Source organism: Desmodus rotundus, chromosome 3 (assembly GCF_022682495.2).
Source record: "Desmodus rotundus isolate HL8 chromosome 3, HLdesRot8A.1, whole genome shotgun sequence".
Classification (NCBI taxonomy): Eukaryota; Metazoa; Chordata; class Mammalia; order Chiroptera; family Phyllostomidae; genus Desmodus; species Desmodus rotundus.
This window is the reverse complement of record NC_071389.1, coordinates 91598633-91623794: the sequence shown is the minus strand read 5'-3', so window position 1 is coordinate 91623794 and position 25162 is coordinate 91598633. Positions and strand designations below refer to the sequence as shown.

Sequence of the window (25162 nt, the reverse complement as noted above, 5' to 3'; positions counted from 1 at the left end):
TGATATGAAACCAGAAATCAATTACAAGAAAAAAAGTTAAAAAATCACAAATGTGGGGAGACTAAATAACATGCTACTAAACAATAAATGAGTTAACAACAAGATCAAGGAGGAAAAAGATACCTTCAGACAAATGAAAGTGAATACACAATTCCCTGAAATCTATGGGGCATAGCCAAAGCAGTTCTAAGAAGGAAATTCAAAGCAATATAAGCCTAACTCAAGGAACAAGAAAAAGTCTCAAACAATCTAAACTTACACCTGAAGGAACTAGAAATAAAGTGCAAAGTGAGTAGAAGGAAGGAAATAATAAAGATCATAATGGAAATAAAACAGAGACTAAAAAAAAAGTAGAAAAGATAAAAAAAAAACCAAGACCTGGTTCTTTGAAAAAATAAACAAAATTGTGACACCTGTAGCCAGACTTATGAAGGAAAAGAAAGAAATAGCTGAAATAAAAACTATCAGAAATGAAAAATGAGGAGTGAAAACCAAAATCACAAAAACATAAAAGTTCATTAGAAAATACTATGAACAATTCTGTGCCAAACTGGACAGCCTGGAAGAAATAGATACTAATTCCTAGAAATACATGATCTTCCAAGGCTGAATCAAGTAGACACAGAAAATCTAAATAGATCAATAATTTCTAACAAAATCAAATTTGTAATTAAAAACTCCCAACAGCCCTGGCTGCTGTGGCTCAGTGGATTGAGTGTCAGCCTGCAAACTGAAAGGTGGTTCCTTCAATTCCCAGTCTAGGGCACTCGCCTGGGTTGCAGGCCAGGTCCCTGGTTGGGGGTGCACGAGAAGCAACCACACACTGATGTTTCTCTCCCTCTTTCAACTTCCCTTCCCCTCCATCTAAAAGTAAATAAATAAAATCTTTCAAAAACAAAAAAACAAACCAAAAAACCCCCCTCCCAACAAACAAAAGCCCTGGACCAGTGACTTCTCAGGTGAATTTTACCAAACATTCAAAGAGGAATTAACACCCATCCTTGGGTGTCAAACTCTTCCAAAAAATTAGAGAGGAGGGAAGGCTTACAAACTCATTTTACAAAGCCAGCATTATTCCAATACCAAAACCAGACAAAGATACTCCACAAGAAAATTATAGGCTGATATCCCTGATGAGCATAGATGCAAAAATCCCAACATAATTTTACCTAACAGATTTCAGCAATATACTAAAAACATCATATACCATGAATAAGTGGGATTTAATTCTGCGATGCAAGGCTGTTCAATATCCGCCAATCAATTACTGTGATATAGTACATACACAAAATGAAGAATAAAATCATATCAATAAATGTAGAAAAAGCATTTGACAAAAATCTAACATCCATTTATGATAAAAACTCTCAACAAAATGGGTGTAGAGGAAACATACCTTAACATAATAACATCCACACGTGAGAAACATACAGCTACCATCATACTTAATGGTGAAAAGTTAACAGCTTTTTCTTTAAGTTCTGGAACAAGATAAAGATGTCCACCTTCACTACTTTTATTCAACATAGACTTGAAAATCCTAGCCACAGCAATCAGTCAAGCAGAAGAAATAAAAGGCATCCAAACTGGAAAAGAAGTAAAAGTGTCATTATTTACAGATGACATGAAACTATATAGAGAGAACCCTAAAGACTCCACCAAAAAACTATTGGAACTAGTAAATGAATTCAGTAAAGTATAAAAATAAAGGACACAAAATTAATATTCAGAAATGGGTCACAGTTTTCAACACCAATAATGAATTATTAGAAAGAAAAGTTAAGAAAAAAAAAAACTCATTTATAATTGCATCCAAAAAAATATAATACCTAGGTATAAATTTAACCAAGCATGTAAAATATCTGTACTTGGAAATCTATAAGACACTGAGGAACAGAAATGAAGAAGATACAAATAAATTAAGGAATACACCATGTTGTCCTGACTGGTGTGGCTGAGTGGGTTGGGCATCGTCCCATGAACTGAAAGGTTGCCAGTTCATTCCTGGTCAGGGCACATGCCTGGGTTGTGGGCCAGATCCTCAGCTGGGGGTAAGTGGCTGGGGGCATGTAAGAGGCAACTGATTAATGTTTCTTTTATACATCAATGTTCCTTTCCTCTTTCTCCCTCCCTCTCCCCTCACTAAAGAGAAATAAAATCTTTTTTTAAAAGAATATACCATGTTTATGAATAGGAAAATTTAACATGGTTAAAATGTCTATACTACATAATCTATAAATTCAATGCAATTCCTATCAAAATATGAATAGCAATTCTCACAGAACTAGAACAAATAGTTCTAAAATTTATATAGAACCACAAAAGACCCTGAACAGCCACAGCAATCTTCAGAAAAGAAGAACAAAGTTGGAGATACCATGCTACCTGATCTCAAAGTATACTACAAGTCTACAGTAATCAACAGCATGGTCCTGACATATAAAAAGAACATAGGTCAATGGAATAGAATACAGAACCTAGAAATAAACCCATACTTATATGATCAATTAATCTATGGCAAGGAAGCAAAAATATATAATGGGGTAAAGATGGTTTCTTCAATCACCAATATTGAGAAAATTGGACAGATACATGCAAAAAGTGAAACTAAATTACTTTCTTATACCATATAAACTCAAAATGGATTAAAGACTTAAATATAAGACCTATAATCATAACAGTCCTAAAAGAAAACATAGACAAATACTTTGACATTGGTTTTAGCTATTTTTTTTTGATATGTGTCCTTGGGCAAAGACAACAAAATAAACAAATGAGATCACATCAAACAAAAAAGCTGTTGTACTATAAAGGAAACCATTAACAAACAAAAAGGTAGCCCATTAAATAGAAGAAGATATTTGCAAATGATATATCTGGTAAGGGATTAATATGCAAAATACATACTGAACTCATGTAACTCAACATCAAAACACAAACAACCTGATTATAAAATGAGCAGAGGCACTGGCTGGGGTAGCTCAGTGGACGAGTGTGGGCCTGTGAACCAAAGGGTCACCAGTTTGATTCCCAGTCAGGGCACATGCCTGGGTTGTGGGCCAGGTGCCCAGCAGGGGAGGCACAAGAGGAAACCACACATTGATGTTTCTTTCCCTCTCTTTCTCCTTCCCTTCCCCTCTCTCTAAAAATAAATAAATTAAAAATCTTAAAAATATGAGCAGAGGATATGCATAGACATTTATCTAAAGAGGATAACAGATACACGAAAAGATGATCAACATCAATAATAATTAGGGAACTGCACATCAAAACTAGAATGAGACATCAACTCACACCTGTCATAATGACTATCATTGATAAATTAACAAACAATAAATGCTGGCAAGAATGTGAAGAAAGGAATACCCTTGTGCATTGTTGGTAGGATTGTAATTTGGTGTAGCCACTATGGAAAACAGTATGGAGAGTTCTCAAAAAATTGAAAATAGAACTATTATATGACCCAACAATTCCACTTTGTGGTATTTATCCAAAGAAATCCACATTTGAAAAGACATATACATCCCTATGTTCATTTTCTTTTTTCTTTTCTGAATATATTTTATTGATTATGTTATTACAGTTGTCCCATTTTTTTCTCCCCTTTATTCCCCTCTGCCCTCGGCCTCCCTTACCACCAGCATTCCCCTACCTTAGTTCATGTCCATGGGTCATACTTATAAGTTCTTTGGCTTTTGTATTTACTATATTCTTAACCTCTTCCTGTCTATTTTGTACCTACCATTTATGCTACTTATTCTCTGTAACTTTTCCCCCCTCTTTACCCTCCCACTCCCCAGCTGATAACCCTCCATGTGATCTCCATTTCTGTGATTCTGTTCCTGTTCTAGTTGTTTGCTTAGTTTGTTTTTGTTTTTAGGTTCGGCTGCTGATAGTTGTCAGTTTTACTATTCAGATTTTTGATCTTCTTCTTTTTCTTAGGTGAGTCCCTTTAACATTTCATATAACAAAGGATTGGTGATGATGAACTCCTTTAACTTGACCTTATCTGGAAAGTACTTTTCCAGAATGGAAAGCCCTTTCATTCTAAATGATAGCTTTGCTGGATAGAGTAATCTTGGTTGTAGGTCCTTGCCTTTCATGACTTGGAATACTTCTTGCCAGCCCCTTCTTGCCTGTAAGGTCTCTTTGGAGAAATCAGCTGATAGTCTTATGGGCACTCCTTTGTAGGTAAGTATCTCCTTTTGTCTTGCTGTTTTTAAGATTCTTTCCTTATCTTTAACTTCTGGCCAAAATAGAGGGATAGGTAGATACATTTTGCCTCCTCGCACAACCAAAAGAAGGACAACACCAAATTTAAAAACAAAAAATAACCAGAACTGCCAGAAAATCGAACTGTATGGAAGTCCAACAACCAAGAAGTTAAAGAAGAAACATTCATCCAGACTGGTAGGAGGGGTGGAGATGGGCAGCTGTAGGGGAGAGGACCCGAGGCAAGGCAGCAGCTGGAGGATCTAGCAGTCCCACATTTGTGTGCAGATAAACCAGGAGGAACAACTGGGGAACTGAGACAGACCATACAACCCAGAGTTCCAGCATGGGGAAATAAAGCCTGAAAACCTCTGGCTGTAAAAACCTATGGGAATTGCGGCAGTGGGAGAAAGTCCTAGCCTCACAGGAGAGTTCATTGGAGAGACCCACAGGGTCCTAGAATGTACACAAACCCACCCACCCGGGAATCAGCACCAGAAGGGCGTAATTTCCTTGTGGGTAGCGGGGGAAGTGACTGAAAGCCGGCTGAGAGCAGAGCAAGCAGCATTGTTCCCTCTTGAACCCCTATGTTCATTGCAGCATTATTTACAATAGTCAAGGTATGAAAGCAATCTAAGTGTCCATTGATAGACACTTAGATAAAGAAGAAGTGGTACATACACAGTGGAATATTAGTTGGCCATAAAAATAAAATCTCACCATTTGCAGAAACATGGATGGACCTAGAGGGTATTAAGTCAGACAAAGACAAACACCATATGATTTCAGTCATATGTGGAATTTAAATAACAAAATTAACAACAAACAAAACAGAAATGAACTTATTGACACATAGAACAAACTGATGGTTCCCAGATGAAAGGGGAGTTCGGGGGGATGAGTGAAAAAGGTGAAAGGGATTAAAAAGAACAACTTGCCAGTTATTAAAATAGTCACATGAATATAGAGTATAGCATCAGAATATAGTAAATAGCATTGTAATGATTCTCTATGGTATCAGATGGGTACTTTATTTATTGGGATGACCCCTTTATTTATTGATAAAGTATATAAATGTCTAATCACTATATTGTACCCCTGAAACTAATGATATTGTATGTCAACTGTAATTAAAAAAATAAAGATTAAATTGAAACAAAACCAAAATGTATCAAAGATCTAAACTTAAGAGCTAAAATGATAAAACATAAGAAAACACAGGAGAAAAGTTTTATGACATTGGAACTTGCAATTATTTCTTGGTTATGACACCAAAGGCACAGCCAATAAAAGTAAAAACAGGTAAACTGCACTACATATGGAGTGAAAACTTCTGTGTATCAAAGGACATCATGTAGAGAGTGAAAAGGCAACCTTCAGAATGGAGAAGATATTTGCAAATCATACATCTGAGCTCCTACAACTGAACAACAAAACAAACTAACCAATTAAAAAATGGGCAAAGGACTTGAATACATATTTATTCAAAGAAGATGTATTAGCCAGAAAGGAAATGGGATGACTGTTAACATCACTAATCACTACGCGAACACAAATAAAACCACAATGAGATACCACACTACATTATTTTAGGATGGCTATTATAAAAAAGAGAGTGAATAACAAGTATTGATGAGAATGTGGAGAAACTGCAACCCGTGTGCACTGTTGGTGGCAATGTAAAATGGTATAACTGCTATACACAGTGCTGACATATCTCATTAAGATACAAAAAAGAATTAATGTATAATTTAGCAATTGTACTTCTTGGCACATACCCAAAAGAATGAAATTCAGGGTATCAAAGAGATGTTGTTATTCACAATGGCCAAAAGACAGACACAACGTATGTGTCTGTCTACAGAGGAATGGATAAACAAACATGGTACATACAATGAAATATTCAGCTTTAAAAAGGAAGGCAATTACGACACATGCTACAGCATGGATGAATCTTGAGGACATTATGCTCAGTGAAGTAAGCCAGGCACAAAGAAACAAATATTATATGATTCTACTCATATGAGGCACCTAGGGTAGTCAGATTTATAGAGACAGAAAATAGAATGTTGTCTGCCAGACACTGAGGGAGAAGGGTGTGGGGACTGAATGTTTAGTTGGCACAGAGTCTTAGTTCTGAGAGGTGAACTGAGAGGTGGTGGCGACAGTTTCGAGGCAATGTGAAGGTAGTTAATACTACTGCACTCTATACTTGAAAACGGGTAACATGGTAAATTTTATGCTATGCATATTTTACCACAATAAAAAAACTCAGTCAATACTCAAAAATAAATAATTATTACTGTAGTAAATCTTCAACTCTCCTTTATTTTTCAAAAAGTGTCATAAAACTGAAAGCAACAAATGAACAGACAAGAAAAACAGACACCAACTCATAAACACAGACAATAGTATGGTGGCTACCAGAGGGAAGGGGTTGGGGGGTAGTAAAGGGTAAAGGGGGTCAAGTGTATGGTGGTGGAAGATCTGACTTTCGGTGGTTGGGCACACGGTGCAATGTACAGATCAGGTATCATGGAACATGATAACAATGTCTTATTATATTATCTTATTAACCAATGTCACCCTAATAAATTTAATTTTTAAAAAAGTATCACACTAGAGCTACTGCCTTAGTTGGCATGTAAGCCTTAATTTTTGTAGCACAGCACCTAGCATAGTGCTGGCTATATCATGAGACTCAAATGCTGAATTCAAAAGAAAGTGCAGGGGTGAATGTATGGGTTCTGATTATTTTCTTAAATTTCTCAAGCTGCTCATTCAACTACATGTTCAAACTGACATATGTGTGTATATGTAAGTGTATATAGGTGTATATATTTTTTAAGTGTAGAATTTTTCTATTTATGTAAAATACATACATTAGTGTTTTTTAGGTTGAAAGTGTATATTTTTAACGCAAAGCTAGAAAGGGCATAGTGAAAGTATTTATATATCACTCAGAATCAATAATTCAGAGCTTTTCATTGGGCCATGCTATATGCTGTTATAGTAAATGATAATTGTCTGAGTCAGAGTCACATCTTCACGTCAATTGCAACTCAAATCTTTATGTCACATATGAGATAAAGGAGTTAAGTGAGTGGTCCAAAGTCACACAGATGCTAAATGGTGGAGCTGGCACTTAGACCCAGGACATCTGTCTGAATAACTCCAGCTACATGACAACCAAACCCATTAGGTTGACTCTCCTCTTTTTTTTTCATTTATTCATGCAAGATCTTAACTAATTAATCTTAACTAATAAGATTAATTTTCCAATATAACTAGGCCAATTTTTCAAGTAAGGTTACTGAATTTTTCTGAAAAAAAACCAAATGCCTTATGAGTCTCTTCTCCTATCACTGATAAACTGAGCTTTGGAAATGTCCTCACTGCTGTGCCCAAAGACTCAGCTATGCACCTGGAGCCCTGACTACAGGAAGCATGTGCTAAGGCATGTGGGGTCCATTGGCAACAGGGCCTTACAGTGGTGCAATTTGGAGGTACAACGACTCCACAGTCAGTTACAACTTAAGTTGCTATATTAGACATAGATTATCCTTTTTCTTTTTTTTTTTGTCAATGAGGAAGCAATTTATTCATTTTTTAAAAAATGTTTTTTGCCCTACTCTTTTCTTTTACCGTGTTCCCCAGGCAGATTTACAACCACAAATCAGAAATTTAGGCTCGAATGAGATAATATCTGCAAAGGGCTTTGTAAAGGGTGAGTCAGTACATAATGGTAAAATAGACTTATTTGCTTGTTAGAAAACATACTTTGATCTGGGTTTGGGCTCCTGGTTACATGCTGTAGCACTTTCTCTCCATACAACTGAAATATACTGATTAAACGACTGAAGGTGTATAGCATACAGTATGCTGTGCTGGAGAAGGGCTGAGCATTCCTTCAAGTGGACCCTCACCAGGAAACAATCTTTACAATTGTGTTTGCAAGGCACAAGGAAAGACTGAAGTTTGGCTTCCCCTTAAGGACCAAGCTAGACGCCTCCTTAGGGAAAAACAGGCACCGGGGAAGGAAAGACATGTGGTTTGCAGTGCTGGGACCATGGAGTGACATGGCTCACCAGGGCCCCCCAACCCCAAACACGGGAGAGGCAGCTCACCAGGGCCCTATGCTCTATCCAAAACCACATCTCATTGAAGTCAACTTATATTCTGTATCAGCAAACCACAAAGAAACTTGTTTTGGGGAATGAAAAACCCTCATGGATAATAGGGTCATTCATCATGACACTGTCAGAGACTCGAATGATTTAAAATGCTGAATTAATTCTTTCATCTGACAGTTGTGTGTCACAGTGTAATAATGGTGGACTGTAGGCATGACCACCTCCCTCATGGAGCACATGAGAGCTGTTCCAGCTGGCAGAGAGGGGCCATTTGAGCCTGAGCCCCTCATCTATCCAAACCAGGCAAAGTCAAGTGGCTCATCTATGGTGACGTGAACCACTCAGCCACACTGTGCTCCTTTGGTGAAGGGGACGCTTGAGAGGGTTTTCTTTGCTACAGGAGGGGTATTGGCTCCCTGTGGGCCTGATTCTCTTGGTGACTCATGGAAATCTGACCAGGATGCCATCAGCTTCCTGACAAGCATGAAGACCAGATGATGATATGTCCATGGGTGCGGTGAAGTCTCTGCCTCACAGATGTGTTCCCAGATAAAGCCAAGAGTGAGGTGTGAAGGGACAGAGCTGGGACTGAGCTTGTCTGGCACACACCTGCAGACAGAGTCCATTAGGCTCCTGTGGGAAGGCGCACTGAGGCACTTAAGCTAGAGTTGAAATGAGAGAGGCTGAGCTTAAAGATGCTGGTTGAGCCTCAATGTGACAGCTACACTGGGGATCATAAAAACCAGATGAACCAGTAGATAACTGCTATATGGTAACTCCTGTCACAATAAAAATGTCAGTTTTTCTATATTGTTTTACAACATTGACTAGCTTAGGAATGCTTTCAAGCAGAACACTGATACTCTGCATTGTTAAAAACAGACCAAGGCATTTATTAAGTGGTATTCACACGGCTCTTTCACTACCTTAGTTTGTGAAATGAGACCAAATTTCCTGTCCTAAGTATTCTTTCAGGAGCAGCTGACACTGCAAACCAGTTGGACACTGCAAAAGTGACATCCAAAATGACAGCTGAGGGCAGGCACCTTACGCTCACTCATTCCTGTCCCACCACTTTCTCTCTCCCTTGAGAGTTAAGCAAAATTCTTTCATTACTTTTATTCTTTATTCCTTGAAAGTAGTCTTGTAACAAAGACCTACATACAAGCAAACAACTCACATAATACTATAAGTAAATGCCCACCGTCCTGCCTCCCACTGCCTTTTTTAAAGCATGGGTGAGCTCTGTGGACAGTGGCGTGCTGGCCCAGAGCCAGGGAGCTGGGGTCTCTTCAGTTGTGCCTTACACATTTCTGGAGAATTCTGATGGAACACCTTGGAGGCTAGGGCTTCAAAGGGTATGTGTTTGCAAATTGATATCCAAATGATGATCTAGAAAATGGGTCACTGAATCTAAACTGAAAGACATTATTTTGAGGGTTGTCTTCTCTTTAATTCAGGTGGTTCATCATGAACTGATTTTACAAATATTGCTATCCTTCATATAAAATGTGTATGTGGTGCTTCTTTATGTGGATTTAGGGGAAAATATCAATTATTATCCAGCAGTTGCTTCTCTAATAAGCACACTTCAACTTGTTTATTGTTTCCAATCTGAACCTGCAATTTGTGAAATCTCATTTTATTGATAGTTTTTCCATTGATCGAGTAGAGTGTACTGTGCTGACTGGGGTCAGGCCTTCCCCACTTCCGGGAGAACCCAGAGACATAACCACCTGTATGAGGCAGGGACTCGTGGCAGCATCACAGGGCAGGTGGCAGTTTTGCTCTCCATCCCGCCCAGTGCTTCCTCTACTTTACAGTATACTCAATCATGTCAAGTCAATTGATCATGAAGAAGAAAGCAAATTTCTTGAAAAAAGAGCAAGACTAACAACATCAGCATATATTTCATAGTTCTTCATCTCAAAACCACAGAATCTTGAATATTTAAAGCACCTGAGAGATTCAGGTGTGTCTAACCTTTTGGCATCTGAGTCACACTGGAAGAAGAAGGGTTGTCTTGGGCCACACATTAAATACACTAAGACACATGATCACAAAAAGAAATCTCATAATGTTTTAAGTAAATTTATGATTTTGTGTTGGGCTGCATTCACAGCCATCTTGAGCTGCATGTGGCCTGTGGGCCGCAGGTTGGACACTCCTGCTTAGATCAGTGTTCTTCTTATAGACCAGAAGTTGAAGCACCAGTCCTGGGGAGGTCACTCTCTTAACTGAAGTCATACTGGCATCATGGTGTTGTCACCCCAGCCAAACCCATTGTTAAAAATGTCCAAGGAATGAGGAAGGTGAGTTACAGTTAGCGTTTGCTTAGAGAAAAGAACCTTGATCTGGGTTGAGGGAAGCCCGAGAGCTGTCTTCTAATATCTGAAAGACTCATATGAATGAGGGATTGGAATTGTTTAAGGTAGATAAATGTAGAAGTTCATGGAGGCAGGTTTTAGATTAACAGAAAAATAACTTTGTAATCACATCAGCATTCTGACAGTGAACAAGCTGCCTTGTGAGCTAGTGACCAAGCCTTTGTCACTGGGGCAAAACAGATGCTGCTTGGCCTCTGTGAGGATATGTGAGGATCCATGCATCGGGCAGGAGGCTGACAATTCCCTCTGCTGTGCAGGGTAGGAACATGGGGATTGCATACTGGGAGGGCCTATGGGGTAGTTTCCTTCCTTGCTTCCTTCCCTCCTTTCTTCCTCACTTCACCGTTGCAAATAATTCGCCCATTTCAACTGTATGATTCAGTGATGTTTAGTTGCTCTACCGTGTTGCACAACCATCATCATCTATCAGTTTTATAACATTTTTTCCCAGTAAGATCCTGCATGGGAAGTTGTTTTAACTAAAGCTCATCTCTAAGATCAAAATTGTCTAGTGAGGTGTGTATCATGCATATCAAACCATAATGTTGTGCATCATAGTCTGACCACCTCACAGTGGGTACACTGGGCGCTGTGCCAAAAAGAAGGGAGAGAAGGAAGGGGCTGGATGGAGAGGAAGAGATTGGCAGGTGGGTAACAGGAAGTCCATGAGTGAAACAAAGGGCTAGAGTCATTGAGGTTTGGCAAGAGGAAAAGAGTATACTCCTTCTTCACTGGTCCTGCTCAATTCTATATAAGGTTTCAGTTATAATAAATTGGTTTAAGGCAGTAGTGGACACTTGCACTCTGATAGTTTGCCATGGTATACTTTAGAGAGCTTTTAAGTATACTCAGTCACTTGTAAAAGACATTGTTATTCAGAAAACAAGCCACCTGCTAGCAACAAGATGATCATAATTGTAATGTCCCTTTTAAAAAAGTGTAACATCCATTTTAAACACACTTCATTTCCCCAACATGTTAGGATCACCAGAAAAAGGGAGGCCTTATAAAACTCGGGACCCTGTGGTGCAGCCCCAAAGAACTGTCTGTGGTCTGCACAGGGTCACTCTGTGAGAGCAGAGTGTAGGCCCGTGGCCTAAAAGTGCATTGCATTGCTCCCCCATCCCAAAGCCCATGCTTGTGCTCTTTATTTTATTTTTTCAATATTATTTGTATTAATTTCAGGTGTACAGCATGGAGTTTAGAAAATCATGTACAAAGTGTTTCCACCAATATTTCTAGGACCCACCCTACTTGTACTCTTAAGGCAAGCACATAAGTAGCACCTTGAATAAAATGACATGCTTGCTGTTTTACCCACACTGTCACACTTCTTGTTGCAGCCTGGAAAGCCCCTGCTAACCATATCTGGGGCAATCATGGGCAGGGCAAAATAAAGCTACCATCCACGTGCCAATTAAAATCCAAGGGCCCTTAATGAAACTGGAATAATATTTTTTTAAGGTGAAGCCTAACATGTCAGCTACAGGAATCTGAAAATCTTAATTTAGAGTTAGTTCTTCATACAAAACTTTGAAGAATGGGGCTTAGTGATTGGGCTTACAGCACCTAACATCCAAAAGAAACAAAAACACAAACTGCCTAGAAAATCTAAGAAAGCCATTTCAGTTGTCCGAAACCTTGAAAATATTGCAGACATAGCATGTGTTTCTCCAGGAAGACTGAGGAGGAAAAGAATGCAAGGGATCCTGAATGGCACTTCTAGTAGGAAAGAAATGAAGACATATGTTCAATCAAAGGTGTAAACTGCGGGGACACATTCTGTCCTGTTCACCTCTTCAATCAACTGTGTAAGAGCCACATCTCCAACCAGGCTGGAAATGAATTCTTTCCATTCCGATTATTAGCTGACTGGTACCTGAATTCAAACTAACTATTTGTTTTGTGAGACATAGGCAATATGACATTATTGAGGATGGTAGCACATCTAAAATCCAAATCCCACTATAGTCTTTTAAAATAGAACACACCAATGCACATCACTACATTACATAATTACAACACACATAATTACATTAGCCAAGATTAAAGATAAGGAGAGAATCTTAAAAGCAGCAAGACAAAAGGAGGCAGTTACGTACAAAGGAGTGCCCATAAGACTATCAGCTGATTTCTCAAAAGAAACCTCGCAGGCAAGAAGGGGCTGGAAAGAAGTGTTCAAAGTCATGCAAGGCAAGGACCTACATCCAAGATTACTGTATCCAGCAAAGCTATCATTTAGAATGGAAGGGAAGATAAAGTGCTTCCCAGATAAGGTCAAGTTAAAGGATTTCATCATTACCCAGCCCTTATTACATGAAATGTTAAAGGGACTTATTAAGAAAAAGATCAAAAACTATGAACAGTAAAATGACAACAAACTCACAGTTATTAACAACTGAACCTAAAAAAAAACAAACTAAGCAAACAACTAGAACAGGAACAGAATCACAGAAATGGAGATCACATGGAGGGTTATCAGCTGGGGAGTGGGAGGGGAGAGAGGGGGGAAAGGTACAGAGAATAAGTAGCATAAATGGTAGGTAGAAGACAGACAGGGGGAGGTTAAGAATAGTATAGGAAATGTAGAAGCCAAAGAACTTACATGTATGGCCCAGAGACAAGAACTGAAGGGGGGGGGGATATGGGTAGGGAATAAGGGGGGAATAAGGGATGTGCAGGGTGGAGGGGAATAAAGGGAGGAAAATGGAACAATTCTAACAGTATAACCAATAAAATATATTGAAAAAAAGAAAAAAAAATAGACACAATCAGAGTTCTGGCCATGATGGAGGTGTAGGTAGAAACCCTTCCCTTCCTTGAACAACCAAAAGGAAAATAACAACCAATCTAAAATCAATAAACAACAAAAAGTGCCAGAATATCAAAGTGCATGGAACTCCAACAACCACAGAATTAAAGAAACAGTCAACCAGATCAACCAGACCAGTAAGACGGGTGGACAGAGAGAACCCCTGGCAAGTGGTGGACCTCAGGGGCGAGACTGATTGAACAGGAAACAGAGACTCAGAGCTGACTGTGGGCTACAGTGGGGGTTGCTGCAGTAGTAGAAACTCCCAGTCTCACATGAGAGTTCATTGGAAAGTGAGGCTAGAGCCAAGTAGGTGAGCTGTATTGTTCCCTCTCTGGCCCTTCCCCCACAGACAGCACTGCAGGGCAGCAAGGAGGGTTGCCCTGTCCTGGTGAACACCTAAGGTTCCGCACCCTTACGACTTAACAGGTGCACTGAGACAAAGAAATATGGTCCAAATGAAAGAACAGAGAAAAACTCCAGAAAGAGAGCTACATGATGAAGAGATAGCCAACCTATCTGATGGAGAGTTTAAAGCCCTGGTAATCAAAATGCTCACAGAACTGATTGAGCTTGGTCAAAAGATGAAAGAACAGTGCTCACTTCGGCAGCACATATACTAAAATTGGAATGATACAGAGACTAGCATGGCCCCTGCGCAAGGATGACATGCAAATTCGTGAAGTGTTCCATATTTTTAAAGCAAATAAAATATGACCGGAGACACTGAAGTTAAGAACAATCTAACAATAGCCAGAGGGGAGTGGGGAGGGGACAGTGGGAAGAGGGGATTACAGGAACTACTATAAAGGACACATGGACAAAATCAAAGGGGAGGGTAGAAGCGGGGGAGGGAGGTGGGTTCGGCTGGGGTGGGGTGGAGAGATGGGGAGAAAATGCAGACAACTGTAATTGAATAACAATAAAAATTAAAGAAAAAAGATGAAAGAACAAATGAAAGATACCCAAAGTGAAATAAAGCAAAATATTCAGGGAACCAACAGTGACAGGAAGGAAACCAGGACTCAAAGCAACAATTTGGAACAAAAGGAAGAAATAAACATCCAAGCAGAACAGAATGAAGAAACAAGAATTCAAAAAAATGTAGCGAGGCTGAGGAATCTCTGGGACAACCTGAAACGTTCCAATATCCGAATTATAGGGGTGCCAGAAGGAGAAGAACAACAGCAAGAAATCGAAACTTATTTGAACAAATAATGAAGGAAAACTTCCCCCATCAGGTGAAAGAAAGACTTTCAGGAAGTTCAGGAAGCCCAGAGAATCCCAAAGAAGTTGGACCCAAAAGGGAACACACCAAGGCACGTCATCATTAAGTTACCCAAGATTAAAGACAAAGAGAGAATCTTAAAAGCAGCAAGAGGAAACGAAAGGAAAGTTTACCTACAAAAGGAATGCCCACAAGGCTATCAGCTGATTTCTCAAAGGAAATCTTACAGGCAAGAAGGGGCTGGAAAGAAGTATTCCAAGTCATGAAAGGCAAGGACCTACATTCAAGAACACTCTACCCAGCAAAGCTATCATTTAGAACGGAAGGGCAGATAAAGTGCTTCCCAGATAAGGTCAAGTTAAAGGAGTTCATCATCACCAAGCCATTATTATATGAAAAGTTAAAGGGACTTATCTAAGAAAGGGAAGGTAAAAAATATGAGCAGTAAAATGACCAGAAACTCACAAATATCAACAAATGAACCTAAAAAAATAAAAGAAAAACAACAAAAACAAAAACTAAGCAAACAACTAGAACAGGAACAGAATCCCAGAAATGGACATCACATGGAGGGTTTTCAGCGGGGTGGGGGAGGGGAGGAATAGGGGGGGAGGTACAAGGAAGAAGAAGCATAATTCATAGGCATTAAATAGATGGGGAGAGGTCAAAATGGTATAGGAAACAGAGAAATCAAAGAACTTATATGTACAACCCATGGACATGAACTAAGGTGGGGGGGAATGCTGGAGGGTTGGGGTGTGCAGTGTGGCGGGGGGATAAAGGGGGAAGATTGGGAAAACTGTAATAGCATGACCAATAAAATATACTTTAAAAATAAAAATAAAAATGGACACAATTAAAAAGTGGGGTGGCAAAGATATCCATGCACAGCACTTGCAATCTTTCAGAGAGCTGCCTGGAAGACAAGTATATTAGGACCTGTCATTTTTTCCAGCATGGCTCCATGGATTTGTAAGTAAAGCAGTGCATACCACTGCTTTACCATAGGCCCCCATTTTCTCCCTTCTGGACCTTGAGACATGGCCTGAGGAGACCAGAAGTCCCAGCAAGCAGTTTTCAGTCTGTATTTGAGCAGTGCCACATAAAAGATGAAAGCAATTACAGCAGGCACCATTTGTAGCAAACACCTGATGCAGTCCTCTCACCTTCCGGAAAATTGCGAGGAGCCCAGTAACTGGCCCAATGTTTGGGCATAGGCCTCACTGGCATCTTTTTCAAATTATGAATCTATTTGGGATAATTTCTCAAGGGCCATGTCTTAGATCCCCGAGTGGATGGCACAGCAGGTGCTATTCGAACCTAGTCTAATCAGTGAGTGATGACCCAGGCACCTGGGAAGGTTCTAATAACAAGCAAGAACTATCATCAGAATACTTAAGCACTTAACCAGGTTTGCATCTTCAAAGCACTTTACAAACATTAATTAATTAATATACACTACAACCCTGTGATGTAGTTAAGTATTATTATCTCCATTTGACATATAAGGAAACATGCAGGTTAAGTGGCTTGCTTGAGTCCACACAATAAGCCCAGAGTGGGTCTGAGAACTTAAATTAGAAGCACCTGGTCCAAATTCGCACCCAAGTGTGCTAGTGGTATGTCAGCTGGCTCACTGCAGTGCCTGGGCCTTATAGTTGAGCTGAGAGCACCTCTCTCTGAGGGCTGTCCCATTGGACCAGGTCATGCCACTCCTTGATCATTGTGTGACCCAGAATAGTAAGAGATTGATTGAGAGTGAGAGAGTGTGAGCTACGTTCTGGGTAATTCCTCGCTGGGCAGCTGGGGTGGGGAGGGAGGGAGGCCTCTGATTTCTCATTCCCTGCCACGTGGCCAGTGCACCGGCAGGGCTGGCTAGAGGAGAATGCCCAGGTAGATCAGGTAGCTGGAAGCGAGTGGGTGATAGAGGGAGAAGGAAAATGGAGGAAAGGAGCAAACACAGGCAGGAGAAGCCTATCACCTGAGTCATCAAAAATGACAAGGGCAACAACCATGGAATCCTGCACTGGGACAATGGAGTGGATAACAGAACCAAAAGAAACACTGCAGAGGGAGAACTGAGGACTGTGAAGAATGAATTGCCCTGGACATTGAGATGGTGGAACAGGGAAGAAAGCTGTGTGGCTGCCAGGAGTGTGGGGGGCTGGGCAGAGGAAAGAGGAAATCCAGCATTGCTTCAAGGCCTCCTGTGTACTAGGAACTTTACAATATTCACTTACTTAGTCCTCAAGCTGACTCCACCAGGGGACTATCACTTCATTTTTATCCTTAATTTAGGAATGGGAAATTGAGGTACCAATGGCCGATTTTCAGGCAGAGTTAGAATTCAAATCTGGTCTGGATCAGGATGATAACCCTGCACCATCCAAGAGAGGGAAGGACTCTGCAAGTTTCAATAAATACAAAGGCAGGAGGTCTCCAGGAAGAACTGGGAGTAGGTGTACATTTGGGAGTGGCTATACAGGTGAGAGTGGCACAGTGCTGAGGGTGTGACTTGGAATTCCAGAATTCTGCAGCTGTGGGTTACAGCTCCCATTTGAGGAACTCCAGTTCACTTGAGAACAGTCGTGGGGAAGTGGAGAGAACCTTGGAAGGCGAAGGAAGATCTAGGCTCGTGTGGACCTCTAGAAGGTTGAGGGCCATGTTACAGTCGTAGGAATCTAGTAAACCCTAGGTAGCTCGTTGGAATATCGAAAGAGAAACATTCAAGTGGTACATATATGTCACCCCAACTGGATTATATTAACTTAGATATATTGTTATCAGAGACGTGACTTAAAAAAAAAACATATTTGAAAAAATCATTCCAATATTCCCTCCGTTACTTGATGACAGTGTGAATTGTGAGGTTACTCCTGAGTTACATTTTATGCTCTCTCCTGCCGAGATGCTGAGGGCAGTCAGCTAGGAGGAATGCTGCTTCAGGATGAATGGACATTTGTAGAATGAGTGACTCAGTGAGGGCTCAGCAAAACTTTCAGTTTACAAATCCTTGCAATGGGACTCTCAGATTGAGGATATAGGTTTGGATTTAATTATTTTACTAAAAACTTTCTATTCTCCCTGCCCCATTTTGGATATTGGGAGAGAGGCCAGACCCTTTCCTTTTATTTATTTATTTTTTAAATTAATTAATTAATTTTTATTCAGTTACAATTGTCTGCATTTTCTCCCCTTCCCTCCACCCCACCCCAGCCAGTCCCACCGCCCTCCCCCACCTCTACCCTCCCCCTTGATTTTGTCCTTGTAAATATGACCTTTTCTTTTGTGGGGAGAGGAAAAACCTAAGGTAAAATCGTGAAATTTCTTATTTTCATAGAATTCAGTGCACAAGACTAGACTGTAGCTTTTCTTTGCATCTTCTTGTTTTTCTAGAGTGTGCATTGGGGAAGGAAGGGTAGAGAAATGCAACTTGGGATGTCTTTGAAACCTTTGTTGGTGATACTAGGAAAAGATGGGCACTGAGGGTATGGAAACTTGTGCAGCTAGAGCACACAGAAGTAGAGTTAAGGGTGTTGGCTCAGAAAAGGCAGGCATGGCTTACCTTTATGAACCCAGCCCAGTCTAAACTGTGGAACCCCCTTCACCAAAGCACCCCCAAATGCCTCTTGTTCTGACGTATTTAATTGAAAACCTCTGAAGTTTCTAGAACAGTAGAAAACCACATTACTTTTCCCCTGCTTCTACGCAGGCCTCCTACAGACTTCTCCACGCACCTCCCCCAGCCCCCCACCCCAGATGATGCTCTGTGAATGCAAGTCACATTGCTGCAGTGTTCGGTGTTCTTCTTGTCCAAAACAACCCCATGGCTGTCCTCACATATATGAGAACCCCACACTCTAGCAATGACTTCAGTGACTTCTATGACTAGCCCATAGCTGTCTCCCTAACCACCTCTCTACCCCCAGCCCTTGCTCACTCTGCACCAGGCAAACTGGCCCCCCAGCTGTTCCTCAACTGGCGAAGCATGCACCTGCCACAGGGCCATGCTCATGGAGTACCACCTTTTAAAGGCTGCATGGCCTTTTCCCTCACTTCTTTACCACTGGGTTCAGATGTCTCATTGTCAGAGATGCCTTCATTGATCACTGTTTGCCCTGCTTTAGTTTTCTTCACAGCATGTATCTCCCCTGATATAGTCATTTATTTGTTGTCTGTGTCCTCCTGTCCCCCCATTAGAAGGTAAGCATACTACAAGTTTGCACCCCCAATGCCTAGTGCAGTGCTTGGCACATAGTTAAGCACCCAGTAAGAATTTGTTGGACAAATGCTTAATACTTGCATGTACCACTTATTATAGTTTATTTACAATAGTTAGGCTAAATGTTGCTTAAAATAAAAAAGATAATCCAATAAATTGTTTTACTTTGGTAATTCTTTTCATCAAATTAATTCCGAAATGTTACACATTCATACTCCAAAACACCAATTTTGAATCTTAATATATTTTTTTAAGATCAAGAATCTGCTTTTTCCTACTTGAATTTTGTATCAGCCTTCAGTCAAAACCAGTGAGAGTGTGGGCCAACCCATTGGCCATAGAGATTTCTGAACCAAGCATGCACAACCTTTGTCCCCTTGACCTCTGCCTCACCTGCCAGTTCACCCTCAACCCCACTGACTTGTGCTACCAAGGGTGATGTCAAGGTGTGTTCTTCCAACTTCACTGTTCACTCATATGGAAGACTGGGCATTTTCTCCTCCAGTGGAAAGAAATAATTTCTCCTTAGAGGGGCCTTGGATGAATGAGTGTCCCATTCTCCTGAGAGTTCTCATTCCACTATGTCTGGCCTGACTTTTCATTTACAAGCCAGTATTGAAGGGTTGGAGCCTCACAGAAAGTATTTCCTGATCAGCTGCAGCTCTGGCCTAACAATTAGGAGAAACATGCAAATATTTATGCATAACATTTAATTTAGAAAATCCTAGTATAGCAGTAAAGAGGCTGAGCATATGGGTAGAGATTACTTTACCTCACTAATATCAAAGGTGTATGGCCGTAAAAACATTTTGAAATTGAAGTTAAAATAGTCCTAACTGTAGAACTAACATGGTTTACTTCAGTAGTGTCCAACATAATTGCTTATACATGACATATGTGCTGTGCAAATACATACATCCTTCTACATACAAGGCTGGCTTTCCTCACCTATAACTTCTGTGGACAAGAGCAGGATTCATGAATTGGCAGTTGTCCCCCCCACCCCCATCTGCCACTGTATTTAAAGGTGGCTTATACTTCTTATTTTAAAAGACTTTATTTATTTATTTTTTAGAGAGAGGGGAAGAGAGTGAGAAAGAGAGGGACAGAAACACTGATCAGTTGTCTACCACATGCCTGCAACTGGGGACCTGGCCCACAACCCAGTCAAGTGCCCTGACCGGGAATTGAGCCGGCAACCTTTCAGTTTGTAGGTCAACACCCAACCCACTGAGCCACACCAGTCAGGGTGGTGGCTTATGCATTTAAGGGCACAAAATGTATAGTCACAATTACTTTACAGGGTTTCAATTCCATGTCCTACAGAGGTAATGGGCCAGCCTAGAAATTGAAAGTGTTAATTAATATAAAAGGGTATATCCTTGACTTTTAGTACAAAGAATCAGACTCATCTTAGGCTCATTTTATACATTACTCTCACCCATTTTTCTTCTAGGGTAGGAATGAGGATCTGATAGGGAAGAACAGGGTAGAAAGTTTTGCTGTTGTTTTTGGTGTCCTGGTTTTCCCTTTTTTACTGGGAACAAAGCTGACGGCCTCTTTCTTCCTTTTGGTGATTGTACAGTCCTGACTTGTATTTTGTCTGGAGTTGTGCTTTGTTCAGTGGCTACTGGTTAAGATTGGAGTAGAAAAAATGAAGATGACAATGACAGGATGATAGAGAAGGGAGAGAAGGATATACACCTGTATTGCATCACATATGGCTATTGCTCTAGAAAAATAAATGTTTTACACAAAATCATATATGAGATCTCTTGAGGAAGCTTACTCTCTAAAATAAATCCCACTGAGCTAAAATAAGGACTACTTTCTAAATATTTTCTTTAATTTATCTGTTTGATATGCTTGGGATTGTTATATCAAGTTGAGTTATATAATTGTTAGACTATTTCCTTCTGAGGACCCTCTTTCTTTTTTTTTAAGGGGTTGATATTTATTTTTAAAATATATTTTACTGATTATGCTACTGCGGTTGTCCCATTTTTTTTCTCCCCTTTATTCCCTTCTGCCCTGTAAGCCCCTCCCACCAGCATTCCCCACTCCCTGCCTTAGTTCATGTTCATGGGTTGTACATATGAACATGAACAAATTCTTTGACTTCTCTATTTCCTACACTATTCTTAACCTCCCTGTCTATTTTGTACCTAACATTTATGCTTCTTATTCCCTGTACCTGTTCCCCCATTCTCTCCCCACCCCCTCACCACTGATAATCCTCCAAGTGATCTCCACTTCTGGGATTCTGTTCCTGTTCTAGTTGTTTGCTTAGTTGTTGTTGTTTTTTTTTTTTTTTTTTTTTTTTTTTGGTTCAGTTGTTGATAGTTGTCAGTTTGTTGTCATTTTACTGTTCAGATTTTTGATCTTCTTCTTTTTCTTAGATAAGTCCCTTTAACATTTCATATAATAAGGGCTTGGTGATGATGAGTCCTCTAACTTGACATTATCTGGGAAGGATTTTATCTGCCCTTCAACTCTAAATAATAGCTTTGCTGGATAGAGTAATCTTGGTTGTAGGTCCTTGCCTTTCATGACTTGGAATACTTATTTTCAGCTCCTTTTTGCCTGCGAGGTTTCTTTTGAGAAATCAGCTGATAGTCTGATGGGCACTCCTTTGTAGGTAATTGTCTCCTTTTCTCTTGATTGCTTTTAAGATTCTCTCCTTATCTTTAATCTTGGGTAATGTAATAATGATATGCCTTGGTGTGTGCTTCCTTGGGTCCAGCTTCTTTGGGACTCTCTGAGCTTCCTGGATTTCCTGGAAGTCTATTTCCTTTGCCAGACTGGGGAGGTTCTCCTCCATTATATTTTCAAATAAGTTTTCAGTTCCCTGCTCTTCCTCTCCTCCTTCTGGCACCCCTATTATTCAGATGTTGGAATGTTTAAAGTTGTCTGGGAGGTTCCTAAGCCTTTCCTCAATTTTTTGAATTCTTTTTTCTTCATTCTGTTTTGGTTGAATGTTTATTTCTTCCTTCTGCTCCAAACTGTTGATTTGAGTCCCAGCTTCCTTACCTTCACTGTTGGTTCCCTGTATATTTTGCTTTATTTCACTTTGCATAGCCTTCACTTCTTCCTCTATTTTGCAACCATACTCAACCATCTCTGTGAGCGTCTCTATTAGCAGTGTTTTGAACTCTACATCTGATAGGTTGGCTATCTCTTCATTGCTTAGTTCTAATTTTTGTAGCTTTGATATGTTCTTTCATTTGGGCCATATTTTTTTGTGTCACACCTATTATGTTGTAAGGGGTGGAGCCTTAGGTATTCGCCAGGGCTGGGTAACCCATGTTGCTGCATTGTGGCACTGTATGTGGTGGAGAGGGTCGGAGAGGGAATGATGCCGCTTGCTTGGCTCTTGGCCGGCTTTCAGTCACTTCCCCTGCTACCCACAAGCAAATTTGGCCCTTCTGGTGCTGATTCCTGGGTGAGTGGATTTGTGTATGTTCTAGGACCCTCTGGGTCTCTCCAACAAACTCTCCTGTGAGGCTGGGAGTTTTTCTTGCTGCTGCAATTGCTACAGGTTTTTACAGCCTGAGGTTTTAAGGCTTTATTTCTCCTCACTAGAATTCTGGGTTGATGGTCTATCTCACTCCCCAATTGTTTCTTCTGGTTTATCTGCATGAAAATGTGGGACTACCAGGTCCGACAGTTGCCACCTCACCCTCCCAATCCTCCAGTGGCACTCTATTATCTCCTACCGGTCTGGATGAATACAGATGGATTTTCTGGCAGTTCTGGTTGTTTTTAAATTTGATGTTATCCTTCTCTTGGTTGCGCGAGGAAGCAAAGTGTATCTACCTGTGCCTCCATCTTGGCTGGAAGTCCTCCTTCTGAGGACCTTATTTCTAATTTCAGTGACATAGACGGTTAAACTTGACCTCTGGTCACATTAACAGGAGTCAGTGAAATAGATCACCAATGGAGAAGTGATAATGACACTTCCTTTCAGGTATGCTGGGAGGCTACAGATGGACTTCCATATATACTGCTTTTGACTCTCATAAGCCCCAGGGCATAGGTATGTAGTAGGTAAGTAGATTAGACATCTGTCCCACATTATGGATAAAGAAACAAAGGTTCTGTGAGAATTCTAAGGTCGACAGCTATGAGGTCCTAAAACTGTGAATCAAATTCTTGTCCCATGGTTCTCTCACCTGCACCATAATGAATGTGTCTCCCTCTACACCCTCTTTATTTTATACTATGGATCCGGTGGGCCTTGGACTCCTCTCCTATTGGTCCTGAAGATGCACCAAGACCAAGAACATTGTGGAGCAAATATTGTAAATGTTAAGCATTGGAGAACTGCCTCTTCTTTCCATTTTCTCAGCCTTATTGTACTAGGGAGGCAAGCCTCTGCCATGATTTACTTAAGTTTTTGTCTACCTGTTTGTTTAATTAAAAAGAAGTTATTGCAAATTTAAAAAGTTACACAGATCCTCATTGATCCAAAGGTAAACTTAAGAAAACTTTAAAAGACCTTAAGGAACATGAATTTATAATTACACAATTAGCTTTTTATGGTGTTGTGATCATTAATGGAATTTACTGAGTATCCACAGAATGCACAGGACCCTTGGGGTCTTGGGGTACAATGTGAATTGGTCCCTTGCTGGAAGAAATGTGTAGTAGGCATCTCCTACAATGTCTATATAACTGATTTATGACACATTTACATTTTGGGTCCCTAAGATCAGTGCCCTTGTAACCTTGGCACAAAGTAAGCTAACTGGAATGATGATGGAGATCAGGAACTAACTTCATCTCCTTTCTTTGACAACATGAATTAGGCTGTGCAATTTCCGCCTAGCAGTCGATGTAATCAACCCTCCCAGCTGGCGAACAGCCATTTATGGAGCACCCTATGAGGGAAGGGCACTGTGTTTTCTGCTGAGCACAAGTACCCTTGCAGTCCTCACAGAACAACAAGTCAGAACTAGCTAGATGAGCAACACCAAGAAGTAGGCCTTGAACACACATTAACATGAGCCTGGTTGCAGCTGCGCCCACCCTGGGCCCCTGCCACTAACTCAGCAAGGATAGCTGTCTTACCGGGGAGCAGGAAGGGGTGGTAGAGATTAAAGAAGCAAGTCTGCTCAACAAACTGCTAGATGGCCAGACCCAGATTGATCAAAGTCTGCCATTTTGCCTTATCTATTTGGAACCATAATTCAAGAATGAAATTGCCCTAGGTTTTCTCCTCCCCACCATTAAATTCCATTCAATCATAGTAGGCAAAATGCAGTCACGCTCAAGCAGCCAGATGTTATCATTACAGACCTTTCTTTATAAACCAATGCTGAAACTTGAGTGGTTGATGAGACCAGCTAAGCAGTTGTACCTTTGACCTGACTGCATTAAACTTGCCCTATCAATTTAAGCTTAGTATAAACACCATTTCCCAGAGCCCCTCATGAAGTCAGCAGTGAGAAGAAGCTGACTAAGCCTAAACATTTTTTAACAGCAATCTTGTCTTACAACACCAAGGGGATTTACTGGGTATCTGGGGCTTTATAAAACCATATGAACATGCTGAAAGAATTAAAATCCTTTAAAAATGAAAAATTGATGGTGACAGTCTTTTCTGAAGACCAGTTGGTAGTAATGGTAGCATAGGAACAGATAGAGTTGGTCTGAAAACTTCTGTATTTTTTTAAGTGACATAATTTTATTAGTTTTTTCTTTTTTCTCAAATGTTTACTCTGAGGTGGCCATTCCAATAAAAAAATAAAATCTGTTCCACTTATCAGTACCTTTGACATTTTAAGAGGAACTGAGTGTATTTATTGTCCTGATTAAGTTTGTTTCTAATGAAGATTGGGACCCACTCTCCATTCAAACATCTTGTATAATGCTATCATAAAATATATGAATATGACTTGTAAATAAATATATTCCAGTATAAGGCTATTTCAAAAGAGAAGATAAACTTTGGAAGTATTTAATTTTTAAAAATTTTGTATAAAAAGAGTTTTCAGTCACTTTGTGATTCAGCTTCCAAATAAGTAAGATAGTATCACTTCCTTTTAAAATGCCATTAATAGTACACTGGTAAGCAAATAAATATGAATATGAGATGGATAAAGTCTAATACAAATTAATTTGAAAAATCTAAATAAGATAAAATTTTTGATTTATAAATTATAAATT

At 40.1% G+C, this 25162-nt stretch overlaps 1 protein-coding gene and 1 non-coding gene across 2 annotated transcripts in view; one reads left to right on the top strand and one right to left on the bottom strand.

The window, feature by feature from the left end:
- The window catches only part of GMDS (GDP-mannose 4,6-dehydratase), a 714528-nt gene that overhangs the window by 33545 nt on the left and 655821 nt on the right, over positions 1 to 25162 (bottom strand). The gene's annotated exons all lie outside the window — the stretch shown is intronic.
- LOC112297666 (U6 spliceosomal RNA) lies at positions 14140 to 14243 on the top strand. Its single transcript, XR_002974073.2, has one exon. It is a non-coding gene; the product is annotated as a U6 spliceosomal RNA (small nuclear RNA).